The sequence below is a fragment of the Globicephala melas genome, unplaced genomic scaffold (genome assembly GCF_963455315.2).
Source record: "Globicephala melas unplaced genomic scaffold, mGloMel1.2 SCAFFOLD_506, whole genome shotgun sequence".
Taxonomy (NCBI): domain Eukaryota; kingdom Metazoa; phylum Chordata; class Mammalia; order Artiodactyla; family Delphinidae; genus Globicephala; species Globicephala melas.
In genome coordinates, this window is record NW_027207671.1 from 83,497 (window position 1) to 101,529 (window position 18,033).

The 18,033-nt window shown below is 42.4% G+C and overlaps 1 protein-coding gene across 10 annotated transcripts in view; it reads left to right on the top strand.

Annotated features, from left to right (window-relative positions):
- Positions 1 to 18,033, top strand: part of LOC115850864 (uncharacterized) — a 42,806-nt gene that overhangs the window by 10,579 nt on the left and 14,194 nt on the right. For 5 of the 10 annotated variants that reach the window (XR_011377207.1, XR_011377208.1, XR_011377211.1 and 2 more), the window contains exons 2-6: positions 4,407 to 4,534; positions 6,213 to 6,319; positions 7,347 to 7,422; positions 8,407 to 8,537; positions 11,530 to 11,653. The gene's annotated coding sequence lies outside the window, so the exon portion shown is untranslated. Of the gene's footprint in view, positions 1 to 4,406; positions 4,535 to 6,212; positions 6,320 to 6,861; positions 6,958 to 7,346; positions 7,423 to 8,406; positions 8,538 to 11,529; positions 11,654 to 18,033 lie in introns of those variants that run through there. The other 5 variants (XR_011377209.1, XR_011377213.1, XR_011377210.1 and 2 more) reach the window with 4 other exon arrangements.

An 18,033-nucleotide genomic window follows, 5' to 3' on the forward strand; every position in this document is an offset into this window, starting at 1 on the left:
GTGCAGTGGTGAGCTGAGCCTCCACCCCTTTGCATTAGCAAAGAGACTTTCAAAGGTGGTGCCTGACAGGCTAGTTAACACTGGGCTGCCCTCACACAGTCGTGGGGTCCAATGGTGGGACCTAGCCTCCGTCTCTCCCTGACATCGATAAGAATAGGATGTTACAGGTTGGAGGGAGTAGGCACCCCACTAACCCCCAACACATGGTGCCAGTGAGACCCAATGGGGTGCTGAATCCCCATAACCGTCCTGAGGCAGTAAGACAGAATGAGATGGCACAAGCAGGGCTAGTTGGCAGTTCTCTTCCTCTTACCCTGGTGTCAGTGGGGCCAGCAGGTAGCTGACCCTCTACCCACACCCGGCATCAACAAGAAGGAATGAAGTGGGAGGAAGGACAGCAAACACTTCACTTCTCCCCTCCCCTGGTGTCAAGAAATCTACTGGGGAGATGAACTTCCACTCCTACTAAAAGGCAACACAATGATATTAATGTTCCCACTTTTGGGGGGAAGGTGTCAGGAGGGCCAATAGGATAACTGAACTTCTACTTGATCTGTCTGCAGTGAGAGAATGTAAGTGCCCACTTTTGCTGGGGTATTGACAGTAGGGCCCAATGGAAATCTGTACGTAACCCCCCAGTCCTCATACTACACCTCCAATAGGATGACTTCCTTCTAAAAAGTAATAATAAAATTAAATGGGATACAGAGTCATGTAATAACTCACAATGTTTAGAATCCAATTGAAAAATACTCATGGCACCAAGAGCCAGGAAATCACAGAATAAATGAGAAAAGACAATAAACCTACACCAGAACTGAGTTAAAACATCTATTGAAATTATCAGACAGGGATTTTAAATAAGCTGTCACATAAATGCTTCAGTTAGCAATTATGTGTTCCTTGACGGAAATGGGAAAAATAGAAAATGTAAACAAAGAACTAGAAGTTATAAGAATAAAAACAAATGAGAACAGTAGAACTGAAAAATACAACAATCAAAAAACTGTGCTCAAGAGTAGACTGGAGATTACGAAGCATGGAATCATGAACTTCGAAGAGATCAATACAGTGTACCAAATGTACAGAGAAAAATAGGCTGAGGGGTAGAGATGGGAGAAAGAACAGGATCTCTAGAACTTGTAAACAGTTGACAAGAGCACTAACATTCATATCATCAAAGTTCCAGAATGAAAAAAGAGAGCACGTAGGACTGACAAAGTATTCAAAGAAATAATGACTAAAACGTTCCCAATTTTTTAGAAGACATAAGCACACATTCAAGAATCTGAGCAAATCCAGAGAGGAAAAACACAAAGGTATCCTTGTCAAGACGCGTCATAATTAAACTTCTGAAAAGTAGAGACAAAAAAAATCTCGAAAGTGGACAGGCAGAAACGATGCATCACTTATTGAGAAACCAATTCCAATGACAGCATATTTCGTGTCTAAAATTATGGAGTCAGAAGCATTGACATAACATTTTTCAAGTAGTAAAAGAAAAGAACTCTCAGCCACAAATACACACTTTTTATATCTACTTTCTTGTTTGACTTATATTAATGGACTACTAACTCATCTTTCTATATCCAGGTCTGCCATCACACTTCTCCAAAAATCTAGTCACAGTATTTCCAGAGTGATCTTTCTGAAAAAGAAACAAATTTTTCTTATAAAAATACCTGACTGTGTTATGAAACTTTTCTCTCTTCTAAGTTACCAGGTAAAACCCTTCAACGGATTCCCATCTTTCTTGGAGTAAAAGCTCCCATCCAAACTCTCTTTGTCCTTTTGGGCTGCTGTAAGATTATCCTTCAGGTTGGGTGGCTCCTAAACAACAGGAATTTTTTTTTCTCACAGTTCCGGAGGCTGCAAGTTCAAGAATAGGGTGCCAGTATGGTCAGATGAGGGCCCTCTTCTGAATCACAGACTTCTCATTGTATCCTCACATGGCAGAAGAGCTTAGGGAGCTCTGTGGGGTCTCTTTTATAAGAGCACTAATACCATAATCATTTCCCAAAGGCCCCACCTACTAATACTATCAGCTACGGAAATTAAGATTTCAATGTATGAATTTGGAGGGGAACACAAAGACTAGACCATAGCACTTACTATCCATACATGGACCATGCATGATCTGGCTTCTACCACACTCTCCATTGTCTTCTTTTCCTACACTCCAGTGAGCATTTCTCTTTTTTTTTTTTGCGGTACGCGGGCCTCTCACTGTTGTGGCCTCTCCCGTTGCAGAGCACGGGCTCCGGACGCGCAGGCTCAGTGTCCATGGGTCACGGGGCCTAGCCTCTGCGCAGCATGTGGGATCTTCCCGGACCGGGACACGAACCCGTGTCCCCTGCATCGGCAGGCGGACTCTCAACCACTGCGCCACCAGGGAAGCCCCAGTGAGCATTTCTTATACTGATTATGAATGGAACTCCTTTCTGGACTGATCCTTAACCATTCATTTTTCTGGCAACCGTGAATTTATCTTCTCTTTTCCTCAAAACTTCACCCTTCCTTCATGTTACATATCCATTTCAATTGCCTTCTACAGGAAGCCCTACTGATATCAACCATATACTACTGTCCACAGCATGGATTAACGTCTTACCGTGTCTTCCTATAGCACTCTGTAATACCTTTTACGGTAACTATGGATTTTCTTATTTGAGTGTCACAGTACATTGAATTCTAGGTGGCACTCTAATGATTTTAGTAGCAGTAACACTGGTGCCTAGTTTAACCCGTGACATACTTTAGGTGTTCAATAAATGTTTGTTGAATGAGTGAATGAATGAATGGTCAATTTGAAATCTTAATCATGTTACCTTTCCAAAATCTGTTAAAAGATACCACCGTTTTCCAGAAGATTAGGGATTGAGGACCTTAAACTTGATTTAACAGAGGAAATTTTTACTCATACATCATGCTTAAATACCTCAAAGTAAAACCATAAACCCAGGAATGTAAGGTTATCCATTTGGACTTTCAAGCCAATAATTGATATCTCCTGCCCCGACTGTATTAGATGGTTTCGATGCTCTACTCATATCTCCCCAGCACTCATCCTTCCAGTATATGCTGATAGAATCATGCTGCCACCTGCAATTATCCACCTTAGGGCAGGCCAGAAGTGTACAGGAGTTAATGTATCTGGGTGTAGCTTTCAACCAAGGACAGAGGGGACTGGAAGATAGGTACTTCAAGTTTCTCACCGATTCTTGGGATAACTCTGAGACATGTTCTGTAGAGTTTCACAGAACTCCCCTGAAGTACTGGCAGCAGTTCCCTGCAGGAGTAATTTTTATTCGGTAATGCACCTCTGTTGGCTGCCTTCCATGCCTCCATTCTCAATTCCCACTCCACTTCTGAGTTTTCTGGAAGCACCTCCCAGATGAGCAGTTTGCACTCAAATTATTGCCTCAAGTTCTGCTTCTAGGGGAATTCAATTGATAGCCTCCTAACAACCCAGTGCTGCTTACACAGCCGTCACTGGTACAAGTACCAAGGCACGGCACATTACGTATCACTCCTCCTAAATCCTATTATTTTTAAACAGATAGGAAAGAGCATGACCTTGAAGAGAAAAAGAGTTTATATGAGGACAGCCAATGGATAAAGGGAAGGAGAGACAGTGCCATTTGTTTTCCATTAATGATGGTGTGAAATGTATGGGCAGATGGTCTAACAGGTGTGACTATAATTTGAGGAGCCTGCTCCCTTGGTTACAGAAGACTGCTGTTGTTATTATTATGGAACCACAACCTCATGACTTTATTGTTTCACTTGATGTAACCTTCTCCTTTACCCTTAAATCTTTCTACATCACTGAATTGCAGCCAATAGATTTATTTTCTCCCTATGGCTCCATCACAAAAAAAGACACACATGTGCGCGCGCGCGCGCACACACACACACACACACACACACAGAGTTTTGTGTATGCCAGTGCTAGAAAAGACAAGCTCATGGTGCATGTATGCAATGGATATTGTACATTACACGTCTGTGTGAAATAGTCTTCTGCAGGTTCCTATGTTTATTTTATGAATAATTAACTTTAGTAAAGTTAATTTCCTGAAGATCTTGTTGAAGACTGAAGAAAGGAAGTAAATTGTAAAGAAAAAGACTTTGAAACTTGCCCTTTTTGCCCTCTCTTTGTGTCTTAATGAACAAAGGATAACTGGGCCTTTTTTGAAGCCTTTGCTTGAGTTGAAGACACAAAATGCAACCTGTACTCTTATCATAATATGTTCAGTTCATGAGTACACAAACTTATAAACCGTGAATTTCCCTAAAGTTATTATACCATTTAGAAGATGTTTGCTTGGACGTTTACTTAAAACCAAACAATTGAGGTCTATATGTCCAAATAATTTCCTTCTCTCTTGCTGTCTCCATTTCAGTTTCCTGAGTTTCTGGGAAGGCCTGGTTTCCCCAAAGGAACGATTTCTGGTAGAAGTCTGAAGGTCTGACCCAAGAAAAACAAATCCAGTACAGCCAATGAATTGAGGACAAGAAGGTTTCCAATCAGGTAGGAACATTTAATCTCATACATTACGATCACCTTAAGTAAGGTGTGCTGATAGCTGGATATGATTTAACTGCTTGGAAAAAGATGCATATATATTATATAACCTACCCCACAAGGAAGCTGTTCTCAATTCCCTTAGAGGTTGTGGTGCTTATCAGAGAGTGCCTTGGGGGAAAATGAATACAATAACAGTATGATGCTTTTTTTTTTAATTTTTAGCTCATTGTTGCCAAGTACACTTGGTGATCTTGGTGCCTGTGGTTGAATCCCAGGAGGTTAGACATGTGGAACAGCACATTAACCCACTTTAGTATTTTCTCCCAAGACAAATCATTTTTATAGGTTGTCTCCATGGTCTTCTAGTTGCTTATCAAAATTAAGCATCAAGTCTTCTAAGTGAGCAATAGCCCCAGTCAGTGTGAGGAAATCAGCTTGGTTCTTATTGGGGCACAGCTTCTTGGTCTTGGCACAAAGTGAGTTCACATAGGGAGTTAGAAGGAGGAGAATGGGGCATGCGAAAGGGGAGTTCTGTGTTCTCATTGACCTATGCATGTTGAAACTCCACTAACAGCTTTATTTTCATTAGCAATCTGTGATAAAAACTTAGGGTAAAGGGAATAATGAAGCTGTCCCATTATATGGCAGGACAAAAGATAGTAGTGACATCAAAATCAGGGCCTATCCATCTCGTTTGCAGTTATATACTGAGTGTTTAGCATAGCATTTGACCCCTCATCAGTATTCAATAAGAAGATGCGTGTTGAATGACTTAGGGATGAATTAATGAACGAAAAAATTTAATATGGTAGAAAATGTGTTTTATCCTTGTATTTTCGTGTGTTGACCTCAATGCACAACCTAGAAATTGAGAATTATGTTTTATGTGGAGGACATACTGAGGACTGAAATCAGGAGACAGCCTCTCAGATAGCTGTGAAGAGGTAAGGGAGGGCGCAGGGTATTTAGAGGTTCTTCCAAAAAAAAAAACCAGGTAGTTGGAACATCAAAAGATTACTGTTAATTAAAGAAACTAGACATCTTAAGTTAATAAATGTAGCACTTTTCTATATATGGTGAGATGCAAGAATCTGGTCTCCTGGAAATCAGTCCCTTGATGTTCACTTTAATTATCTAGGGCCAGTATCCTGTTTTCTCCATCCTGAATCCCCTCAGGGTGCGGCTTTGGGTGTGGCTTCAGTGGCTGATGGCTTGATGGCCATAACATCCTGTGTTACCGATAAGGCTGGCTACATTCTTTGTCTACATAAATGACTTGAATATGGATAGCAAATCTGTGGATTTGTGTAATTCTTGGAGCACTTTTATAAGGACAAAGTTAAGGCAATTTCAGAATCACTAGCGGCTAAAATTGCTATTTACACTTTTCCACTGGTAGGTAGTCATCTGCTGTTGCTGTCTTCAGTAATCTGCTGTTGCTGTATTCCCAAGGGATAACAAAAGCCATTTAATTCAAGAAAGAAATGTAAAATTTAGCACAATGCAGCTTCCACAAAACCAAACACACAAACACACACCCAACTCTCGCAGATATGAAGTAGTAATCTAAAATAGAATCCTGGAACTAATTGCAAAACAAGAGCAAATGTACTCATATTGGATCATTTTATTCTTTTATTAATGTTTGATACATATATGTATTTATTATTAAAATTCAAAGTTGCTATATGGGCCGCGCGCGAAGACATGGGGGAGAAGCTGGAGCTGAGGCTGGAGTCGCTCTTGGGGACCGAGCCCGCCGTCTGCCCGTGGCCGCTGCCGGTCTACGTAAGTGCCGCCCGTCCCCTCCTCCCGGAACCCAGCTCCTCTTCCCCAACGGCGCGCGCTGAGCCCACCGAGAAACGGAGCGACTCGAGTCGCCAGACCCTCTTTGGAGCCCCCCTTCCCGCCCCGCCGTGGTTCTCCGCGGCAGTTTCCAGCCCCCGCGCGCAGGGTGGGCAGAGGGGAGCCGGCGCCGGCCGGGGGGGCACAGACTCGGCCGCGGGGACCCCGCGCTTCTGCGGGGCGCCCGAGCCGGTCTGCGGTTGGCTCTGCAGGGCTGGGGACCCCGGTCCCCCCGGGCCTGGAATGTCGGCGGGCTTGCCCTTCTGTACTTTAGGATCTGACATGTAGGGTTTCTTTTTCCTGGTAGTTTATTCTTAGCGCTGTCAACGTGCTTAGTTGTTTTTTGTTGTTTTTTTTTTTCAGGTCACCCTTTCCTCCCTCTCTCCAGTTTTTTTGTGTTTCTGTTTTGTTTTGTTTTAGTTAGGCATTTTGTCCCTCTGATCTTGAGTGGGTGGGCTGGCAGGACACTTGGAGAGGAGGCGTTCTGTCCCCTGATCTTGAGTGGCCTTTGGAAAATGACAGGCCAGACGGAAATGTACACAGGCGTCCGGTGATTCCAGAAATGCAGCGTGTCCGGCTAGGTGGGCGCCCGGCCTCTCGTCCCCCGTGGCGGTGTGGTGCGCGTGTTCCTTGTGTCAGGGTTTACGCTTGGGCCCCGCAGCCCACCTTCCGAAGGGAAAGCGCAGCGGGCGCCTTGGGCCGGCGCCTTTGGGGCGCCCTTTCGTGCGCTCGGCCTGCGGGGGACCGGCCTCCAGGCGACCCGGCGGGGAGGCCCGCGCGACCCGGCCCTCGCGCGGGCTCCGTGTGTGTCAGTTTGTGGAAAGTGTGTCGCGGCCGGGGTCGGGGTCGGGACGCTGGGACCACCTGGGAGCCGATGTAGAGGGATATGATTTCCATTTTCAAGGCGCATTCATCCTATGCAGGGAAACAGCCTAACATAAAATTTGCCTAACAAAAAATATATTAACAGGTGGAAGGACTATCTCCCTGTTGAACAGCGGATGCCTGGGACTCGTTTCACTGCTTTCAAAGTTCCTTTTAAAAAGGTGAGCAAAAGTTAATACCGTATTCTTCCAGAAATCTGAATTCACCATATAGAGCCCTGGCTCTCAACCCTGTCGTACTCCATTTTCCCTTTTTATAGCAAATACTTTTTAATACCTCTTTTACTATCCAGAAATGGGATTCATAGACAAATACAACCAACTTTTGTACTTAATTAAAAAACAAAAAAAACAATGCAATGCCCTAACTATAAATAAAGAATAAAGTAATTTATAAGAAAGTAATATGTATCTCAGTATGTAAATGTTTGGGGATGACTATACTAGAAATAAAGAAATAGTCAGTTACTTGTACCATGAATGCAATAAACTATGGACTTTGATTGGTAATGATGTGTCAGTGTTGGTTCATGAATTCTAACAAATGAAGCACACTGGTATGGCATGTTGATAATGGGGAAGGCTGTGTGGGGTGAAGGAGAGAGGGTGTAAGTGGGAACTGTGTACATTTTGCTCAGTTTTGCTGTGAATCTCAAACTGCTCTAAAACGAGTCTACTAATTTTAAAAAAAGTGTGTGTTGCTGACACTTGAATAACCAAAGAGATCAATGGAACAGGGTACATGTATAAGCCAAATACATGAAAGAATATTTAGCAGTGAAAGCCATCCTTCCTATATGTAGATATTCAAGAAGTATTTATTTCTGTGTCTATTTTCAGGCACTCTGCTTGGAGCTGGCAATACAGTGGTAGGCAAAATGGATGTGGTCCCTGCCTTCTGGGAGTTTAGAGTCAGGTTAGGAGACCAACATGAAATAAACAAACACAGAAATAACTATATAGAAGTGAGCTTATTTTCTTCCGTCTAATCTCTCTGGAAGAAAGGATTGTAATATCGCTTGTAAACTCCAGAGGAGGAAACTTTACTTTGAATCTCATATGTTAGCATCACAGGGTTTGAATAAATGGATAATGTAGTAAAGGATTTTAAACATATGTTCTTCCTTATTTTATTCTTTCTGACAGAGTTTTGAAAAGAATCTTGCTCCAGAAGAACGTTTCTCCCCCTTGGATCTCTTAACAAAATCCAAGGACAGAATGAAGAACTTGGGCTGATTATTGACTTAACAAATACTCGCCGCTATTACAAGCCAGAGGTAAATGGAAGCCGTAATTGAAAATGACCTTCTTTCTGATACTGTAATAATTCATGGTAGTTCAGTAATTATCATCTTATGCTAAGGTGAATCCTGGCCTTCTCTCGTGGGTTCAAAAAGGGAAGCTAGTGGTTTCCTTAAATACACATTTGTAATTGCTGTTTCAAAATGAGATTAAAGATATGAATTGAACTGTAGTATTTGGCAGTAGGCTCTAGATATGCTTAAGAAATTCTATAAGCTTCCATGTTCTATATTTTGAAAATGAAGTAAACTTTTAGTAGTTACAGTAGTATCCTAAAAGGAAAGGTATGTCCATTATGTCTTTAGCACTTAACTTTAAGCAGTTGCTTGAGCGTGTTTAAGCATCACTGTAAAAGACAATTGTTCTCTAAGTTTTATGCTTCCTTTTCCTAATGCCTTCTGATATAGTACAGAAACCCATATATTCTCTTGGCCCATGTAGGACATTCCAGTGCAAAAGAATTATCCTTCTTCTGACCTGTTCCATGGCCTTGGGAGACAGTAACACCTAATGTCTTTTAATATTTGTAGAGCAGTTTGCCATTTAGAAAGTTCTTTCATATCCATTGACTTAGTTAATCTTCACAGCAATCCTTTGCTCTTGAAGTGGAAGTAGTACTGCTATCTCCTACTGAGTGCTTACCCTGCACTAAGCTCAGAGGATAGACAACTACAATTACTAATTTTACAGACGATGAAACTGACTCTCGGAAAAGGAAGAATTGAAATTTCAGCTCTGTTATTCCTTTTTTTTATTGTGGTAAAATATAGAGAAATCATATTTATTTTAACCATTTATAAATATGCAGTTCAGTGGCATTAAGTACAGTTACAGTGTTGTGTAACCATCACCGCTGTCTATAACCAAAACTTTTTCATCATCCTCGACAAAAACCATCTGTAACCATCAAACAGTAACAACCCCATTTTCCCTCCCACCAACCCTTGGTAACCTCTATTCTATTTTCTGTCTCTGTGAATTGGCCTATTCTAGGTACCTCGTGTAAGTGGAATCTGCAGTATTTGTCCTTCTGTGTCTGGCTTATTGCACTAAACATCATGTTTTCAAGGTTTATCCATGTTATAGCACGTAATGAAATGCCGTTTCTTTTTTGGCTTAGAAGATCGCATTGTGTGTATATAGACCATAGTTTGTTATTCAACAGTTGATTGACACTTGGTTGTTTTCCACCTTGTAGGTATTGTGAATCATGCTGCTATGATCATTGGTGTACAGATATTTGTTCAAATCCCTGCTTTCAGTTCTGTTAGATGTGCAGCGTAGGTAGTAGCAGAGTTGTTGGATCATACGGTAGCTCTACACTTAACCTTTGAGAAAGTGCCAAACTGTTTTCTACAGGGTCGTCTTGTTTTTAAACAATTATCACAAATTTTAAGCATATACAAAAGTATAAAAATACTGTGAGTGTTCCTTGTATACCCATGAACTCATCCAGCTTTCTTATTTACCAACTGATGGCTGTCATGTTTTATCTGTACCCCCACCTGTTTCACCCCATTCCATATTATCTTGAAGCAGCTCCGAGACAGCATGTAATTACACCTGTACGTTTTTGGTACGTGCATTTAAAATATAGGACTTTTATTCCTTAATATCATTTTTTAATATTAAATACCCAGGGAGTGCTCAAATTTGCAGTTGTCTCCTAAACGTCATAAAAAATTGTTTATAAGAATTTTGAATTAGATCCCAGTAAGGTCCACACTTTGCCGTGGATTGTTAGGTCTCTGAAGTCTTGTTTAATCTATAGGTTCTCCCTCCATGTCTCTCTCACTTTTTTTTCCTCCTTGAATTTTGTTTTTAAAGAAACCAGGTAATCTTTCCCATCTAGATGTCGATGATTACATTCCATGTGTTGGTAACATATTCTTCAGTCCTTTTATTTCCTGTAAATTGGTAGTTGATCCGAATGAAGCTTGCATGTTTTGTTTTGGCGAGACAGTTTCATAGGTGATGATGTGTTCTTCCATGGAGACATATATAATTGTGTCTTTCTGTGGTATTAGCAGTCACTGATGATTCATAGCTACATCCATTAATTCAGTTGAGGCTTCAAAGAATGGTGAATTCTGTTGTTCTTTTTTTCACTTATTAGCTGGGTATATTTGTACGAGGAGAAGATTCCCCTCATCAACTGTTTGGTTGCCCAGTTGTAGAGGCATGATTCTCTTCTTTTATTTAACAGTTTTCAGAATAATGAGTTGATTCACAAATATCCTCCAGTGGTGAGCAGTTTTGTAAAATTTTATTTATTCCTATCACCGTGGACTCCGTTACAGTTATTATTCTAACTGAGGCCCTGTCTTTGGCCAGTTGGAGCTTCTCGGTGACTCGTGAGTCCTTTTGACATGACATCAGTTGTTTCTAGACTTTTTCAGTGGTCAGAGCTAGGAAATATGTATGTTTGTTTTTAATATTTTTAAAATATGTCATAGGTTCCTGCTGCTACTTTCCATTTAAATTCAGAACTAGAGAATTTTCACTTATCCTTTTCTGTCTTCTATTGATAGTCTACTTTCTCCCACCTCAAGAATACCAGTTCTCAACAATGCCTGAAATTGCCTCTATTTCCTAATTCGAATCCAAGTTCTTCTGACTCTGTTCTACTACTCTCCTTAAATCACAGCCGCTTTATGGCCCTTGAAATGTAAGATAGAACATAAGTGTAGGTAGAACTCTTTATATCATTTTGAGTTACATGTGCATTCATTCACATAGATTTGCTTTTCCTTTTTGCATGCCTGGTAACTGTCCGTTCTGCAGTTTTAATGAAAATCAAGTGATAATTACTGGTTAAAGCAGCTTTGGAAAAAATGGCTCTCATCAGAATGACTGACATACAAAGTTTAATGTACTCTCCTGGTTTATAGTCTGCCTTCTCTAATTAATTTTTTATTCTTTCCCTACAAAGGAAATAATACATATTTTCATGGTTTTGCCTTATAGGACTTACCAGAAACTATTCCTTATTTAAAAAGTTGTACAATTGGGCATCAGGTGTCAGATGACGACGCTAGTTTTAAATTCCAGTGTGTTGTTAATGGGTTTCTGAAAGAACATAAAGATAACGGTGAGTTGCTTTTGTTTTTGTTTTTGTTTTTCCTTTACCTGAACTTTGGTATGCATTTTGAGTGGGCTTGGGGGTTTTTAACATTTTTAATAGTTCTGACATTAGTGTCAAGTTGTGTTTGGTAACATTAAGGTGGAAATGTCAGATGGTGCTAATAGAGTACGGTGTTTTTTCCTGTTTATGGTCACAAACAATTTAGTTTAGTTTGGAAAGTGATTTTTGTGAGAAATATGAACTGAGCTAGCTTACTTATCTCTTTTTTAAAAATTTGAATGGAAAATACATAAAAACATAAAAATGTTCTTGTGTCCTATTTATTGGTTGAGAGGTGGAAGAAAAGGTTAAGACTCTCGGGTTCTTAGCGTACATAAAAGAGAAAACAAAAAGCAAAGGTTCCGAGTGAGACAGATCCCTAGAAGCAAAACAAAACAGAGTGGACCAGAAGAGCGGCTTCCTCATCATATATGTGTTGAAGATATTTTTGCCGCTTTTACACTTCGGTGCAAGTGAGGAAGAACACTACCACCTCTTATTCTTATCTTCAGACAGGAAGAACTTAAAAGGCTGGTGTTTTCTTGTTTCCGCTTTAAGATCTACTCTGTTGATAGTAGGTCTTAATAGCGTGTGAATTTTAAGGATCCACTTGCCTTTTTCTAGCATCTAACAGAAGGAACGTGGTGTTTGCCATGTTTTAAGGCTGAGGAATCTTTTGTCTTTGGAACACCACTGACGCCCATGCGAAAGTGTTCATTTTGTCCTCTTTCTAAATTTAGCCTGAGGAGTGTGCACTTTATTAAATAAACGTAACAGACAGTAAATATTCCGTGTATATATAAAATGATGCACGTATATACATAAAACAGGGAGTAGGGGAGAAGGAATAGAATGGAGGTGGGAAGATAGGGGATAGGAGGCGAGAGAGAGAGGGAGAGACAGGCATTTCAAGATAAATTTTCATTCTATAACCTGGTTGCTTAATGCAGGTACTAGCTCTTAAATATCCTAAGCCCTCTTCACAGATCTTCCGTGTACTTTAGCTTTAAAACTTGAGAGGCTTGGCCTGTCCTGTGATAACCAGGGTGTCTAGAAAGGAGGCAAATTATCTGATTTGTTTAAACTGTAGTCACAGAAATGTTCCCTCTTAAGATGTTAGGGCGCAGCTGCCGGCCTACTCACTTCCTCCAGGCTCCTTTGTGTGTGTTCTGTCTGTTCCGCGTGGGCTAGAAGATCCTTACAAGTGCATGAGAACACGTTTGTAAACCTTGATTGTTCACATGTTATACCAAGTGTAGTCCATTGCATATGCTGACTCCTCTGTGGGTCTTCTGCATGCAGTGGGCTAACTTCACCATGCTGTCTGCCATTGCAGTCTCAGGACCTTAGTTATGATCCATTGGTGACTCTCCTCTGCTGTAAGGCCCTCCCACAGGTGCCAGGCTCACTGATAATGAGGAGGAGACTATACTATGCACTCCCTAGGATTGGTAGAGACTCAGAAAATAAATTGTTTCAGTAAACACCGAGAGCCTTATAGGTTTGTTGTTAGGGCACGGGGATACAGAGGTGAGTAGAAGTCTTTGTTCAGTAGCAACTTACAGTTATCTAGGAAGAGAAACATGTAGTGAGTATAAGTGGGTTAATTATGATAAAAGAATCAAGTGCAGCAGGAATATAGAGGAGAAAGTGAGGAAGGCCTGACTGAGGAGACAGCGTTTGAGCTGGGCTTGGGGGAAGAGGATTTTGCCGGAATGAGGAAAGGACAGCCCAGGTATTGGGGACAGGTACAGAAGGCACAGGGCTTGAACTTGTGCTCTGGAGGGGCAGCCTCTGGTGTGACTAGAGGGTAGTGTGAAAGGGCAAAGAAGTCATACATTGATTTTCAGCAAATAGTTGTATAACACCTTCTAAATTGAAGGCACTGTTCTAGGAAGTAGGAAGAGAACAAAGTTCTTGCCCTTACGTACTTTCCATTCTAGTGGGGGAGAGAGATGAATAAATAAGTCAATATATGGAGTGTCAAGCGGTGGTAAGTGCTTTGGAGAATAACAAAAGAAGATGAAGAGGTGAGGGAATGTGGTAGGTGATCAGGGAAGTCCCCTCTATTAAGATGTCGATTGAGCAGAGCCTTGAAGTGAGAAACAAGCCATTGGCTATCTGGGAGAGTGGAGATGGGGTGGGAGGGTGTGTTCTGGGAGAGTGGAGATGGGGTGGGAGGGTGTGTTCTGGGAGAGTGGAGATGGGGTGGGAGGGTGTGTTCTGAAGCAGAAGGAATAGTAGGTGCAAAGTCCCTGAGGCACGACTGTGCTTGGCATGTTTGAGGAATAGTAAGGAAGCCAGTGTGGCTGGACAGGGGAAAGTGAGTGAGGGCAGGGCAGTAGAGAATGAGATCAGGGGAGGCTGGCAGGGCAAAGGAGGGAGGTGGATGATGTAGGTCCTTGGAAGTCATAGTTTGAACTTCTAATTCAGTTGGAGAGACAGACTGATACTTGTTTATAAAGAGTTCTCAATGCTATGCTAACAACCTGGGCTGTATTCTGTGCTAAGTGAAGATGTTCAAGCAACAGAGCAATCCAGCCAAGTTTATATTTTAGAAAGATAACAGCGTCACTATCCAAGACACGTTGTAGACTATGTATATAGTATGTGTATAGTGTGGTGCTCTTCTATAAACTACAGGATACCTGTTATGTACAAATACTTACATACAAGATACAAGTGTGAATGTAAGCACTTGGGAAATATCTGGAAGAACCACACAAGGAATTGGGAGAGTCGGACAACTTTCTATGTCCCGTATGATTGGAATTCTGAAGGGTACACACACGAACTAATGGACATGTGCTACCAGCCTCCAGCTAAGGAGGGAGATTGCAGGCATCAGAATCCTCTTTACCAATCAAGCGCGTTAATCCGCCTGCGTGATGACAGTCATCTCGAGACGCCACGCGGTGGCGCATGCGCGGTAGAAGGAGGTTCGCGAGCTGCGTGGGCTTGTGCCTAGGCGCCTGTGGTTCGTGGCCTTGTGCTGGCACCAGGGACGCCGGGTTGGCGACTTTGGCAGTCCTGGCGTTGGGTGGGCGGTATCTTGGGGGTGACATGAGCCAGTTCGTTGGCCACGAGGAAGGGCGGAAGCACATCCCGGAAAGGTAATACGCCTTGGCCCCTGGGCGTTGCCGGTGGAGCTCAGAGCCCCTGGACCTGGGCTTCGTCTCTTGTGCTGTCGCCTGTCACAGTGGCCCCCGCGCGCTGGCCCGTCCGCGCTGTGCTAGGGGGTACCGGTCGTCTCGCGGCTCAGTTCACAGTAGCTGAAAGGGACAGTGTGTGATGTTCTGGTTTCTCCCCATCGTTTTAAAAGGGAGGCTCTGGCCATTGCTCCTCGGGTAAAATGCAGGGGGACTGCTTTTTAAGATGGGACTGTCAGTGTTGGGGACCCTCCTTAATTACCAGGATGGAATCCCCTTCAGTTCCTCAAGCTGTGTTGTTTAGGCACAGAAAATGTGAGTAATAGTCACTGGAACTAAGTTTGAGTGAAAAAAGGCACCGGTACCGCCGAATTTTCCATCGCAACAGTTGATCTGTGTTGTCTCTTGGAATTATAAAGGGCGTACAGTTGCTTCCTAACCGGTGTCCTTTGAGAGCTCTACCTCTGTACGGTCAAAGGATTAATTTTGAGGCTTTGCTCATACATGTAGTAAACCCTTTAATTCCCTAAGACCTTCCTTTCCTCCATCTCATACCCCATTAAGCCCGCTTCAGTTTATCTCCTGAATTTCTTCTGAATCTGTCAACTCTTCCTCAACATCCTAATACCGAACTTGCCTGTCTGTTGCAATGAGGTCCTAACCAGTGTCCATATATCTTGTTTCCTTCCAATCCATTCTTCACACAAGAAACCTTAAAAGCAAGTTGGGACATTGCTCATAAACATGGCTCAAAAACATTGTTTTGAGAATAGAAAACAAACTGTTGGCCTTTAACACTCTGCGTGGTCTAGAATCCTGTCTGCTTCTCTGCTACGTGGACTCCAGCTTGGTGCCTCTCCAACTTTACTATGGGTATGCCTCTCTTGTGGATCTTGTTAAATGCAGGCTGTAATTCAGTAGTTCTGGGTGGGGCCTGGATTCTGTGCTTCTAAGGAGCTCCTAGGTGACGGTGACCCTGAGAGCAAGGGTCCAGCTCCTGCCTTTCTCCCTTCTTTCTGGAAGAGCAGGACGTCTGCCCCCCCACCCCGGGAGGAGAAAACATCCGCAATGTGACTACTAGTAACCAGCTTCCCTCACAGGCAAGGGACCTTTACCACAGCTCCCTACCATTTTGTCTGAGGCGCAGCAAGCCAAAACACTGACACGCTGAGGTTTGCAGCAAAGAGGAGGTTTATTCACAAGGCAGCCAAGCGAGGAAGTGACGTGACAATAGGTCTCAAATCCGCCTCCCCAAAGGCAAGGGGCTTGGGGTATCTATGGGATAAAGAATAAAGAAGCAGGGCAGTATGAGGCATAGGGAGCATGAGGAAAGGTGATTGGAAAAAGGTGTGCTCGTCATTGTTCTGAGCTGGCGTAACTAGGCTACGGGGCTCAGCACATTCTCAGGCTGTAGTTTTCGGCCCTCTGATGGCCGGAGGTCAAAAGGCACTGGCCCAGGTGGAAGATTGGTGGTCCTCTCCAGTCTCAACCAGCTCAGCCTAACTAGACACAGCTGATTCCAAGTTCCTGGACAATACCCGGGGCAAACATCTTATTGCTTATGCTACATGTTATTTGGAGGACGTGCAAGTGTTCAAGCTACCTTGAGGATTGAAGACAGGATTTGACTAATCCTTACACGTGGTTTCGCCTCCAGATGAGCAGAAGAGGCCTGTAGGCTGAATCTGGCTCCTGGCACCTGGAATTGGAGGCAGATGGTTTAAAAACAGGCTCTCCCACCCTCTGTGTTATCTTAGGTAGATAGACTATTGAACCTTCCTGTGCCTGTTTCTCCACCAGCAGCATGGGGACACTCAGAGTCCCTCTCTTGGGGGCTGTTATGGGGGTTCAGTGAGATATAGATGCATGCACAGGCACACGGGAGACACCCAGTGTGTGTTAGCTTCATGCTTACTTTTATTAGGAGACCAGTATTGTTAGAAGATTTCTGGTTTGGACAACAAATTAGATAGGTGGTCATTACTATAGTTTATGCGACAGCAATTCACATTACCATTTGCAAAAAAGCAGTTGGTTGTCCAGTGGGGATTATAAACATCCATTTACCATGAGCTACTGAACAGATACTTTACACAGTAACTACTTCAAGTACTATTTAAGATCAGTTCTCTATGTTGTCTTAAGCAGTTGTTAACCCCCAATTTCGTGAATAGTACCAAGTAAGTCACTTGAACATCAGCTAGAGCAATCTATTTCACTTAGCAAGCCTAAAGTTATAGTTCAACAATTTTATTTACTGTTGTATGACAAAAATTACTCTCAACAGCTATGCCCTGGATAAGTAATCAGCTAAAGCTAGTTTGACTGACCAAATCTGATTTACTGAGCTAATAATAAGCCAGTTGATTTAGAAAGGTCTAACGTATATTTCTCATCCATTCAGCATTAAACTGTTTCCCATGCCTAAAATGTCTTTTTTCCCATTCGTACCTATCCAAATTCCTACTTCTGTGCCGTAGGGCTTGGCTGAACTACAACTGCGTTTAGTGACACTTTTCTCACCTGCACAATTGGAGATAATTTTAGTCTCCTCAAGACTCCCACGGGGTTACCTCTGTTGTGACACTTGACGATTTGGTGGCATATTTTATTTTATTTTATTTTATTTTATTTTACTTTAAATAGCCTTCCATTACTCCGTGCACATCAAACAGTAAATGCTTTCTCCTAGTAAAGGTGCATAACAATTTTCTGAACTCTTCTGCTCTGGGCAAGATTCATAAATACACCAGGCAAACATAGTGAAAGAGGAGACAGTACTTGTGTTATATTCAGTTGGGTCTTGATACCTAAGTGTGACTCTTAACCAAGGATTATGCAGTAATTAAGGACACAGGTTAAAGTTGTTTAGAGTGTGTCCTAAAGTCTCACTGGCAGAATTTAAATCTCTACTCTGGAGATTGTAGACCTGAGACAAATTACTTCCCTAAACTTCATTTCCTACATCTGAGGAAGATAATAGTATCTACCTTGTAGTAGACTGAATAGTACCATTGCCCCCAAATGTCCACCTTCTAATCCCCAGAACCTGTGAATGTCACCTTAAATGGCAGAAGGGAGTTTGCCAATGGGATGAAAGTAAGGGTTTTGAGATGGGGAGATTCTTCTGGCCTACCTGGATGGACCCAGATGTAACCACTGGTGTTCTCGTAAGAGAGAGGCAGAGGGAGTTTTTAC